Source organism: Canis lupus, chromosome 24, assembly GCF_011100685.1.
Source record: "Canis lupus familiaris isolate Mischka breed German Shepherd chromosome 24, alternate assembly UU_Cfam_GSD_1.0, whole genome shotgun sequence".
NCBI lineage: Eukaryota > Metazoa > Chordata > Mammalia > Carnivora > Canidae > Canis > Canis lupus.
Window position 1 is genome coordinate 25,938,967 of NC_049245.1, and position 13,127 is coordinate 25,952,093.

Consider the following 13,127-nt stretch of genomic DNA (forward strand, 5'->3'; position numbering starts at 1 on the left):
CCTCTGAAGCTAGAAATATTATCTAAAGACATCTAACTTTCCTGTAACAGTCCCATTTAGGAAACTGCATTTAAGTGCATTTCTGGGGGCACCTGGCTGACTCAGTAGAGCATGCAACTCTTGATCTCGGGGTCTGAATTTGAGCCCCATGTTGGGTATAGAGATTACTTAAAAATCTTTAAAAAAAAACAACCCTCTAGGGTTGGACTCCCCTCTGGATTTAAAAAGTATACTTTAGGGGCACCTGGCTGGCTCAGTCAGTGGAGCATCTGACTCTTGATCTCAGGGTCATGAGTTCCAGCCGATGTTGGGGGTAAAGATCACTAAATCAATAACTAAGAAAATAAATAAAAAGTACACTCTAGTTTAGAAACTGCTAATGGGAAAAAAATACCAAATGGGAGGGACTTAGGCTGCCTTGGTAGGCTGTAACCTTGCTATGTTAGCCACTGGAGCTATAGAGAATAAGGGAACTCAGGGAGGGACGTGGAAATAATAATCATCAATGCTCTCAATGTTACTGGTTTCCAAAGTCCTTCTCCATAATCTTTTTTTTTTTTTTTTTTTTTTATTTATGATAGGCACACAGTGAGAGAGGCAGAGACACAGGCAGAGGGAGAAGCAGGCTTCATGCACCAGGAGCCTGACGTGGGATTCGATCCTGGGTCTCCAGGATCACGCCCTGGGCCAAAGGCAGGCGCTAAACCACTGAGCCACCCAGGGATCCCCCCTTCTCCATAATCTAAGCCTGCATTCAAATTCTGGCTCTGTCACCTAACTAGCTGTTGTGATCATAGGCAAATCATTTAACTGTTCGAAACTTCAGTCTCCTCTTCAATAAAATGGAAATGGTAATAATCAGCTCTTAGGTGAATGAAATAGGATAATCCACATGTTACTGTTATTATATATTGTTATTATCTGGCCTCTCAGCACAGGGCTAAGAGTAAAACAGAACTGTGAAAATGACTTGCCCCATACCACACAGCTGTTAAGTGGCAGAACTGAAAGGAGTTGGCCAGAGAAGTGTTTCTCAAGCCTTAATATGTATCAAAATTATCAGGAGGGCTTACAAAAATGCAAATTCCCAGACCTCACCTCCAGAGAGTGCAGGAATCTGCACTCTTTGTTTACGCCACAGGAGATTCTCATACTATTGCTCCAGGGACCTGATCATTTATAATCAGGACAGTGACTTATCCCAAGGAAGCTTCTAGGTTAAGACAGCACATTATCTTTCAAGTTTTAAGATGAGAGGAAGAAGGGTAGCACCAAGTGATTTACCCCTCCCTATGACAAATCAGTTGACTTCCCCTCAGCTCCCAGGCCCCTATGGTGGCCTGAAGGTCAAGTGTAGCCTTCTTGAGATTGTCATTTTATTTTTTATTTTTATTTTTTATTTTTTTTATTTTTTTAGAGATTGTCATTTTAATTACATAAATAATCCACATTTGCTGTAGAAAATTTTAAAATAAATGTAAAAGGAGTTTGGTATAGTGGTTACGAGCCTGACCAACTTTTGGAGAAAAACATGTAAAACATTTAGCAAAATTGGCTCCTAGTAAGAACCCAGTAAGTACTAGTAAAATATTTATTGTAGGCAAAAAGAGGACCTGGATACAAACTCAGTCCTCTACTTCACAATGGGTGCTCTTTCCACAGCTTGTGTTTTTTTTCCCACAGGACTCCTCTGATTTCTGTGACTTCATCTGTGTCTGTCTAGGGCCCTCAATCTTACCCCTTAGAGCACACTTTCCTCTCCAAACCCTCAACAAGCAGCTGGCAGTGCTATAGAGGCATTCAGCTGAGAGGACATACTCAGCCCCAAGGCTGAGATCATGTGTTCAACTGGTGCTTAAAAAGTCCCAACCTCACAAAGGCAAAATTTGTCCTACTTCCAAATCTCTCTCCCACTTCCAAATCTGACTCTTCATCAAGTTCTTTTCCATCTTAGACCACCCAGGATATTTATTTTAACCAGATGGATGCACTGGGATTCAGCCAGACTCCCCACTTCCTAAGATAAGGAAAGCCTTGGGTGAAAGCACAAAGGGATCAAGTCTCAGTCCTATAAATAGGGCTAGGCAAGGGCTCTCCATGCTAGCTCCCAGCTTGGCTTTGTCTGCTCCTAGAAAGCTAAGAGGAGGAACACAGATTGGATTTCGGATACCAATGAACCTCTAACTTGCTGTGTGATACTGACCTGGACTGGATCTAAGGACCCCTCTAAATATAACTTTCTGTGACCCTCTCCCTATGAAATCACAAACTTAATGAATCTCAGAGTTAAGAGCTTCACAATATAATAGGACATATAAAACTCTTCTTGCAAAAAATAAAGTTATCTGTTTGCAGGTGATATGATCACATATGTAGGAAACCCTAAAGACTCCACCAAAAGAAAACAGAAAATAATAAACAGATTCAGCAAAGTTGCAGGATACAAAATCACACAAAAATCAGTTGTGTTTCAGGGTGCCTGGGTGGCCCAGAGGTTAAGCGTCTGCCTTTGACTCAGTTTGTGATCCTGGGGTCTTGGATTCAAGTCCCACACCAGGCTCCCCAAAAGGAGCCTGCTTCTCCCTCTGCTTATGTCTCTGCCTTGCTCATGAATAAATAAATAAAATCTTTTTTAAAAACCAGCTGTAGGGATCCCTGGGTGGCGCAGCAGTTTAGCGCCTGCCTTTGGCCTGGGGCGCAATCCTGGAGACCCGGGATCGAATCCCACGTCGGGGCTCCTGGTGCACGGAGCCTGCCTCTCTCTCTCTCTCTCTCTCTCTCTCTCTCTCTCTATCATAAATAAAAAAATAAAAATAAATAAATAAATAAACCAGCTGTATTTCTATACCGAACAATGAACAATCCAAAAAGTTAATTTTTTTAAATTTCAATTTATAATAGCATCAAGGGGATCCCTGGGTGGCGCAGCGGTTTGGCGCCTGCCTTTGGCCCACGGCGCGATCCTGGAGACCCGGGATCGAATCCCACGTCGGGCTCCCGGTGCATGGAGCCTGCTTCTCCCTCTGCCTGTGTCTCTGCCTCTCATTCTCTCTCTCTCTCTCTCTCTGTGTGTGTGTGTGATTGTCATAAAAAAAAAAGTCTTATAATAGCATCAAAAAGCATAAAATAGTTAAGAATAAACCAAAGAAGTGAGACTTAGGCATTTACAACTATAAAACATTGATGAATGAAATTAAGGAAGATAAGAATAAATGAAAAAATATCTCGAGTTCATGGATTGGAAGACTTACCTACAGATTTTTACTGCAATCTCCATCAAAATCCCACTGCTTCAGGATGCCTGGGTGGCTCAGCGGTTGAGTGAGCAAACTGGGATCAAGTCCCACATCAGGCTCCTTGCAAGCCTGCTTCTCCCTCTGCCTGTATCTGCCTCTCTCTGTGTGTGTCTCTCATGAATAAAGAAATAAAATGGGATCCCTGGGTGGCGCAGCGGTTTGGCGCCTGCCTTTGGCCCAGGGCGCGATCCTGGAGACCCGGGATCGAATCCCACGTCGGGCTCCTGGTGCATGGAGCCTGCTTCTCCCTCTGCCTGTGTCTCTGCGCCTCTCTCTCTCTCTATCATAAATAAATAAAAATTTAAAAAAAAGATAAAAAGCATTAAAAAAAAAAAAAAGAAAGAAAGAAAATCTTGGGCAGCCCCAGTGGCATAGCAGTTTAGCGCCGCCTGCAGCCTGGGAACCCGGGATCGAGTCCCGTGTCAGGCTCCCTGCATGGAGCCTGCTTCTCCCTCTCCCTGTGTCTCTGCCTCTCTCTCTCTCTCTCTCTCTCTCTCTCTCTCTGTGTCTCTCATGAATAAATAAATAAAATCTTAAAACAAAAACAAAAACAGGCTCCGTGCCCAACTTGGGTCATGAACTCAGGACCCCTAGATCAAGAGTCACATGTATGTTCTACCAGCTGAGCCAGCCAGGCACCTCTCCAGTGACTTTTTTTCCCCCCAGAAACAGAACTCACTCTAAAATGTATATGGGGGACGCCTGGTGACTTAGGGGTTGAGCGTCTGCCTTCAGCTCAGGGCGTGACAGGAATCCAGGATCAAGTCCCTCATCAGGCTCCCTGTGAGGAGCCTGGAACTCAGCCTCTTTGTGTCTCTAATAATAAATAAATAAAATCTTTTTTTTTTAAAGATTTTATTTATCTATTCATGAGAGACAGAGAGAGAGAGAGAGAGAGAGAGAGAGAGAGAGAAGCAGACGGAGGAGCAGGCTCCATGCTGAGAGCCTGATGCGGGAGTTGATCCCGGGTCTCCAGGATCATGCCCTGGGCTGAAAGCAGGCGCTAAACCGCTGAGCCACCTGGGGATCCCCCAGTAAATAAAATCTTTAAAAATAAATGTGTATGGTATCTTAAGGAACCCCCAATAGCCAAAACAATCTTGAAAAAGAACAAAGCTGGAAGACTCACACTTCCTGTCAAAACCCACTGCAAAGCTAAAATAATCAAAACAGGGATGCCTGGGTGGCTCAGCGGTTAAAGCGTTTGCCTTTGGCTCAGGGTGTGATCCTGGAGTCCCAGGATCAAGCCCCACATTGGGCTCCCTGCATGGAAACTGCTTCTCCCTCTGTCTCTCTATCTCTCTGTGTCTCTCATTAATGAATGAATGAATGAATGAATGAATGAATGAATAAATATAAATAAATAAATAAAATAAGCAAGCAAACAACTAAATAATAAAATAATAAAAATAAAGTAATCAAAACAATGTGGTATTGGCACAAAGACAGAAAAAACAGACCAAATGAATAGAACTGACAGCCTTGCAAACCCTCATTATGTAGCCATATGATTTTCAACAAAAGTGCTAAGATTATTTGGATGCAGGAAAGTCAGTCTTTTTTTTTTTTTAAGATTTTACTCATTCAAAAAAAAAAAGAAGATTTTACTCATTCATTCATGAAAGACACACAGAGAGGCAAAGACAGAGGCAGAGAGAGAAGCAGGCTTCCTATGGGGAGCCCAATGCAGGACTCAGTCCCAGGAACCCAGGATCACACCCCAAGCCAAAGGCAGATGCTCAACCACTGAGCTACCCAGGCACCCCGGAAGGACAGTCTTTTTAACAAATGGTGCTGGGAAGACTGGATATCCACAGGTAAAAGAATGAAGATGGACCCTTATCTAAAACCATATAAAAAAAAATTAATGGGATGCCTGTCTGGCTCAGTCATTGGAGTATATGACTCTTGATCTCGGGGTCCTAAGTTCACAGAGCTTACATTAAACAACAACAACAAAAAAGAGCATTTAGGTAGCTCAGTTAGTTAAGCATCTGCCTTCGGCTTAGGTCATGATACCAGGGTCTTGGATCTAGTCCCGCATCAGGCTTCCTGCTCAGCAGGGAGTCTGCTTCTCACTCTAGCTTTCCCACCTGCTCCTGATATCTTTCTCTCCCTCAAATAAATAAAATCTTTAAAAAATATAAAAATAAATAAATTAGGGATCCCTGGGTGGCGCAGGGGTTTAGCGCCTGCCTTTGGCCCAGGGCGCGATCCTGGAGACCCAGGATCGAATCCCACGTCAGGCTCCCGGTGCATGGAGCCTGCTTCTCACTCTGCCTATGTTTCTGCCTCTCTCTCTCTCTCTCTGTGTGACTATCATAAAAAATAAATAAATTAATTAATTAATTAATTAACTCAAAATGGATCAGAGATCTAAATATAAGAGCTAAACTAAAAAAACTCTTAGGAGAAATAAATCAGGGGAGAAGCTTGTTGATGTTGATTTGGCAATGCCTTTTTTTATTAAGTCTTTTTATTTTCTTTTTTTAGTAATCTCTACACCCAACATGGGGCTTAAACTCATGACCCTGAGATCAAGAGTCATATTCTCTAGGGTACCTAGGTGGCAATGTCGGTCAGCATCTGATTCTTGTTTTTTTTTTTTTTTTAAGACTTTATTTATTGGGATCCCTGGGTGGCTCAGAGGTTTGGCGCCTCCCTTTGGCCCAGGGCGTGGTCCTGGAGTCCCGGGATTGAGTCCCGGGATCGAGTTGCGGAACAGGCTCCCTGCATGGAGCTTGTTTCTTCCTCTGCCTGTGTCTCTGCCTCTCTCTCTCTCTCTCTCTCTCTCTCTGTCTATCATGTCTTACCATAAAAAAGAGATTTTATTTATTTATTCATGAGAGACACAGCAAGAGAGAGAGGCAGAGACATAGGCTGAGGGAGAAAAGGTTCCCTGCAAGGAGCCCAATGTGGGAATCACACCCTGAGCCAAAGGCAGACGCTCAACCGCTGAGCCACCCGGGCTGCCCATAAATAAAATCTTTTAAAAAAGAGAGAGAGAGAGAGCACAAGCAGACCGGGAAGAGGTAGAGAAAGAGGGAGTAGCAGACCCCCCTGCTGAGCAAGGAGCCCAACACAGGGATCGATCCCAGGACCCCAAGATCATGACCTGAGCCAAAGGCAGATACTTAACCAACTGAGCCACCCAGGTGCCCCAATAAATCTTTTTCTTTAAAAAAAAAAAAAAGACTCATATGCTCTTCCAACTGAGCCAGCTATGCACCCTGGCAGTGATTTGTTGGATATGATACCAAAAGCACAGGCAACAACAAAAAAATTAGACAAATTGTACTTCGTGAAAATTAAACATAAAAACATTTTTTTAACTCATCTCTCCTTAAGAAAAGGACAGGGACCCACAACCCTGAGATCAAGAGTTACATGCTTTACCAATTGAGCCAGCCAGGTACCTTCCAAATTAAAAACTTTTGCATATCAAAGGATACTACTTTTGGGGCACCTGGGTAGCTCAGTCAGTTAAGTGTGGGCCTTTGGCTCAGGTCACAATTTCAGGATCCTGTGATCAAGACCCTGATCAAGGACTTCCTGCTCAGCAGGGAGTCTGCTTCTCCCTCTCCCTCTGCTACTCCCCTACTTGTGCTCTCTCTCTCTCTCCAATAAATTTTAGCAATAAATAAATAAATAATTAATTAATTTTAAAAATCTGAAAAAAACAAAACCTCAGGGGCACCTGGGTGGCTCAGTTGGTTAAGTGTCTGCCTTTGGCTCAGGTCATGATCTCAAGGTCCTGGGATTGAGCTCCATGTCAGAGCCCCATGTCCAACTCCCTGCTGAGTAGGGAGTCGCTTCTTCCCCTCCCTCTGCCCCTCCTCCCCAACTCATGTGTACTCTTTCTTTCTCAAATAAATTTTAAAAATCTTAAAAAAAAAAAAAAACAGAAAACCAGTATTGACAAGAATGTGGATAAATTGGAACTCTTGCATACTGTTGGTTGAAATGCAAAATGGTACAGCCACTATAGAAAACAATATGGTTGTTCCTCAAAATATTAAAAAGAGGGGTGCCTGGGTGGCTCAGTCTGTTCAGCAACTACCTTCAGCTTGGGCCACGACCCTGAAATCCTGGTATTGAGCCCCACATCAGGCTTCCTGCTCAGCGAGGAGCCTGCTTCTCCCTCTCCTGCTCTCCTTGCTTGCACTCTCTCTTTCTCTCTCTCTCTCTCTGTGTCAAATAAATAAATAAAATATTTTTTTAATTAAAAAGAGAATTATCACATAATCCAGCAATTCCACACTGGGTATATACCCCACAGAATTGAAACTAGGGACATAAACAGATTTCTGTATACTCACGTTCATAGTAACATTATTCACAACAGCAAAAAGGTAGAAGCAGCCTAAGTGTTCCTCAATAGATGAGCAAGGGACGCCTGGGTGGCTCAGCAGTTGGGCGTCTGCCTTCAGCCCAGGGCGTGATCCTGGAGACCCAGGATCGAGTCTCGCGTCGGGCTCCCTGCATGGAGCCTGCTTCTCCCTCTGCCTGTGTCTCTGCCTCTCTCTCTGTCTCTCATGGATAAATAAATAAAATCTTTTAAAAAAATAGATGAACAAATAACAATAAGGTATATATTTGAAACTGAATAAAGGAAAGCTTATTTAAAATGGAGATGGGGGGCACCTGGGTGGCTCAGTCAAGTGGCCAACTCTTGATTTCAGCTCAAGTTATGATCTCAGGGTCATGGGATAGAGCCCCACATTGGGCTCTGAGCTCAGTGGAGAGTCTGTTTGAGATTCTCTTCCTCTCTCTATCCCTCTGCCTCTTCCCCCATGTATGCACTAGTGCATGCTCTCCCTCTCTCTCAAATAAATAAATCTTTTTTAAAAAATGGAGATGGAGGGCACCTCGCTGGCTCAATAGGTAGACGTGTGACTCTGATCTCAGGGTTGTGAGTTTGAGTCCCACACTGAGTGTAGCAGTTATTTTAAAAATAAAAAATAAAAATAAATAAAAATAAAAATAAAAATAAAAAATAAATTTTAAAAAGTCATTTTAAAAAATGATATAATAAAATAAAATGGAGTTGGGAGGCCAGCAGGAGGAGCTCTCACAGTTATCAGTTCTCATCAATTGCAGACCTCAACGGAAAGAGACCTACTTTGTACTCCCAAAAGAAAAAAGCCTATTCTTTACTATCTCAGCAGGAAGAAGAAAGATTTTCTCTTCTCCCAGCAACAGCCCAGTCAATGAGAGACTGTTACAACTATTATGGCCAATGAAAAAACACTATACTTCAAACTCCTACCTTATTCCAGCTTGGACTGTTTGTTTAAAAAAGCCCCTCCCAACTCCCTTTCCTTTATAAAAGCAAGTTTTTCTCCATCTGCCTTTGGGTCAGGTCATGATTCCAGAGTCCTGGGATGGAGCTCCAAGTAGTTGGGACTCCCAGCTTGGTGGGGAGCCTGCTTCTCCCTCTCCCCTCTGCTTCTTCCTCTCCCCTCTGCTTCTCCCTCTCCCCTCCTCTTCTCTCTTTCCCCCCATGTGTTCTTTCTCTCTCACTCAAATAAATAAATAAAATCTTAAAAAAAAAAAGCAAGTTTTTTTCCTTTGTTCTCCGGACTTGCCTGTCATTTTGCTGTAGTTTGCATGTCCCAAATTGCAGCACTCTGCTATTCCCAAATAAACTTATTTTTGCTGGTAAAACAAGTGAATTTTACTTTTAAGGTTAACAATATATACAACGAACACCTAATGAATATTTAACAAAGTTATTATTCAGCCTTAAAAAGGAAGAAAATTCTGACATAGGCTATCCCATGGATGAATCCTGCAGAGTATGCTAACTGAAATAAGCCAATTAGAAAAAGACTAACACGATGTGATTCCACTCTTATGAGGTACTTAGTCAAATTTAGGGACAGAAAGTAAAATAGGTAGTCATTGGGGGCTGAGATTGGAGAGTTAATAGTGTCAGGGCACAAAACTTTGAGTTTTGCAAGATGAAAGGGTTCTGAAAATGGATGGTGGTGGCAAAACAAAGTAAATGTACTTCCTTATACTACCAAACTATACACTTAAAAATCATAAATTTTAGGGAATCCCTGGGTGGCTCAGTGGTTGAGCATCTGCCTTTGGCTCAGGGCCTGATCCTGGAGACCCAGGATCGAGTCCCACGTCGGGCTTCCTGCATGGAGCCTGCTTCTCCCTCTGCCTGTGTCTCTGCCTCTTGTGTGTGTGTCTCTCTCATGAATAAATGAATAAAATCTTTAAAAAAATCATAAATTTTATAATGTATATTTTATTTTTTTTAAAGATTTATTTATTTATTTATTCAGAGAGAGCGAGAGAGAGGCAGAGGGAGAAGCAGGCTCCACGCAGGAAGCCTGACGTGGGACTCAATCCCTGCTCTCCAGGATCACACCCCGGGCTTCAGGCGGCGCTAAACCGCTGCACCACCGGGGCTGCCCCTATAATGTATATTTTATAGCAAGTAAAAAAATTAAGTTTAAGAAAGAATTTACCATTTTATTCCAATTTTCTCCATCTTCAGTGCCCCCACCTATCTCCTGAGTGACTGTAACAGTCTTTTTTTTTTTTTTTTTTCTTTAAAAGTGAGCCCTTGGGCAGCCCCAGTGGCCCAGTGGTTTAGCGCCGCCTTCAGCCCAGGGCATGATCCCGGAGTCCCACATCAGACTTCCTGCATAGAGCCTGCTTCTCCCTCTGCCTATGTCTCTGCCTCTTTCTCTCTCTGTCTCTCATGAATAAATAAATAAATAATCTTTTAAAATAAATAAATAAAATAAAATAAAAATAGAATAGAATAGAATAGAATAGAATAGAATAGAATAGAATAAAAGTGAGCCCTTATGCATTGTTGGTAGGAATATAAATTGGTGCAGCCACTGTGGAAAATAATATGGAAGATCCTCAAGAAATTAAAAATAGAAATACCCCATGATCCAGCAATTCCACTTCTGGGAATATATAACACTAAGAAATAAGGAAATAAAAACATTAATTCAAAAAGATATCTGTAGCCCCATGTTCACAGCAGCATTATTTACAAAAACCAAGTAGATACAACTAGGTGTCCATCAACAAACGAGTGGATCAAGAAGTTGTGGTATACACATCATGGAAGATTATCCAGCCACCAAAAAATGAGGAAATCCTACTATTTGTGACAATATGTATGGACCTTGGAGGTTTATGCTGAGTGAAATAAGTCAGATGGAGAAAGACCAATACCTTATGGATCTCATTTACATGTGGAATCTTAAAAAACAAACTCAGAGAAAAAGAGATCAGACTTGTGGTTATCACAGGTAGATGGTTGGGAGGAGGAGAAAACAGAGAAAGCAGTTAAAAGATACAAACTTCCAGTTGAGGGCAGGCCTGGTGGCGCAGCAGTTTAGCGCCGCCTGAAGCCCAGGGTGTGATCCTGGAGACCCAGGATTGAGTCCCATGTCAGGCTCCCTGCATAGAGCCTGCTTCTCCCTCTGCCTGTGTCTCTATGAATAAATAAATAAATAAATCTTTAAAACAAACTTCCAGTTGAGATAAATAAATGTAAGGATGTAAGGTAAGGTAAGGTAAGGATGTAAGGTAAGGTAAGGATGTAAGGTAAGGTAAGGATGTAAGGTAAGGTAAGGATGTAAGGATGTAAGGTAAGATAAATAAATGTAAGGATGTAAGGTACAACATGATGACTATAGCTAACAATGCTGTACAGATATACTGAAAATTTCTTAAAAGAATAAATCCTGGGCAGCCCCTGTGGCACAGCGGTTTAGCGCCGCCTGCAGCCCAGGGCGTGATCCTGGAGACCCTGGATCCAGTCCTGTGTCGGGCTCTCTGCATGGAGCCTGCTTCTCCCTCTGCCTGTGTCTCTGCCTCTCTCTCTGTGTCTCTATGAATAAATAAATAAAATCTTAAAAAAAAAATAAATCCTAAGAGTTCTCATCACAAAGAAAAATTTTTTTTCTTTTTTCTTTTCATTGTATCTATAGGAGAGGATGGAAATTAGCTGAACTATTATGGTGTTCATTTCACAACAGATGTAAATCAAACCATCAAGTGGTAGGCCTTAAACTTATACAGTGATGTATGTCAATTATTTTTCAAAAAAACTGGAAAAAACAAAAACAAATTCTTAGCACGCCCCTCCCACTCCTTCCCAATTTGCAGTTTTGTTCCATACCAGTAGCTGACATGGTTTCATATCCTAGCATGCTCTCTTCTCTTCCTTTCCCTCTTCCCCTTAACTCCTACTCTTCCTTCGGAGCTCTGTCTTCCCTAACCCTCCAGATCAAACTCCCCATTACAAACCTTTACCGCCAGGTCCAGTGGACTGAAAACTTACCTTTTCTGTCTTTGATTTTGGGCTATGATTTCTTCCAACATTCTACGACAGAATGAATGATCAGTTTGTCTCCAGCACTGCATGCGCCCAGGGAATCTGTAAAAGAAGTTTTATACTTTCAAACTGGAATGAGCTAGTTAGGCTTTACCATAGTTTTGCATAAGGGAGGGAACATGGTTCAGAAAAAAGGCAAGGCTGAAAAAAATAAGATCCATGTGAAAGTCAGAGGACTAAAGGTGTGCACCCATGTTAGGTATATGGCCCTCCCCCTAGGTCCAGACAGAGTAGTGTCTGTTGCTATGTATGTTACCTTTGGGGTCCAACCTCACACAACTTATTGAAAGAGGATCTTGGAATTGAGTTGCGGTTGAAAGCACTAACTATAGAATTCTGAAGCTCCCTAGGAGATTCTTTGCTCACCTAGGGGGAGAACTACAGGTCAATGTCGACAGGTATACAAAGGACTTTTTTTTAAAGATTTTATTTATTTATTTGACAGAGAGAGAAAGAGCACAAGCAGGGAGAGAGGCAGAGAGAGAGGAAGAAGCAGACCACCCCCATTCCCCTTGCTGAGCTGGGAGCCCTATGTGGGCTCAATCCCAGGACCCTTGGATCATGACCCGAGCTGAAGGCAGACGCTTAACCCACTGGGCCACCCAGGTGCCCCTACAAAGGATGTTCTGACCTCACTGACATTCCTTAAGACTGAAAGCTTAAGGTTAAGAGTACAGCTTTTGGAGTCAGACACACCCAGGGTACTAGTTGAGTGATTCCAGACAAGTTAGTCTGCCTCTTTACACCCACCACACAGAAGTGCCTTGGTCTCAATTTATTACCTAAGTACAATGCGCATGGCACCACCTGAAGGGCTTACTAAAATGCTGATTACGGGCCCCACTCCCAAAATTTCTGATTCGGCAGTTCTGCGATGGGGTCTGAGAAGGCACCTCTGGCAGCCCAGACGCACACGTTGTGCACCACGGTCCTAGCACACCGGGAGGACCCGACAGACGAATCCTCGCCTGCTCTAAGAGCTAAGACGTTCTGCACGGCCGCGCCGCCCCGCCCGCCCGGCCCAGGAGTTCTCAGCCGCTTCCACGTTGCTATAGATCCTTAGAAAATCGATTCCCCTCTCGATCTCAGGTTTGGACCTCACATTTGCCAAAAGAGGGTGCTGGCTCAAGATAAGACACTAAATTAATACAGAAAACAGTTTACATCCTGAGCAGAGTCCTAAGGAATTTTGCAGGGGTTAGGGGACGAAAACAAGCAGGGGCTAAGTCCCGAGAGGCAGCCCAGGGCTCCCGGGCAGCCAGTGGGGGGGCTCGAAGAGACGCGGGGAAACAGGGCCGCGTTCTGCCCCACTGCTCTTGGGGACGCTCGACTCTAACCTCGGCTCCCCATTCAGATGTGGTTCTCCAATCTCCACAGCGCCTCCTCGCGCTCGCGTCACCATCCCCACCTAGATTGTCCCTTCCCTCGCACCCTACCGAGCGCCTGCGGGA

General features: G+C 43.3%; 1 long non-coding RNA gene across 2 annotated transcripts in view; it reads right to left on the reverse strand.

The window, feature by feature from the left end:
- The window catches only part of LOC106557683, a 19,996-nt gene extending 6,872 nt beyond the window's left edge, over positions 1-13,124 (reverse strand). For both annotated transcript variants that reach the window (XR_005377810.1, XR_005377811.1), the window contains exons 1-2: positions 13,014-13,124; positions 11,623-11,718 (exon numbers count right to left, since the gene is read on the reverse strand). This is a non-coding gene — a long non-coding RNA (uncharacterized LOC106557683). The remainder of the gene's footprint in view (positions 1-11,622; positions 11,719-13,013) is intronic.
- Positions 13,125-13,127: the final 3 nt, after the last annotated feature.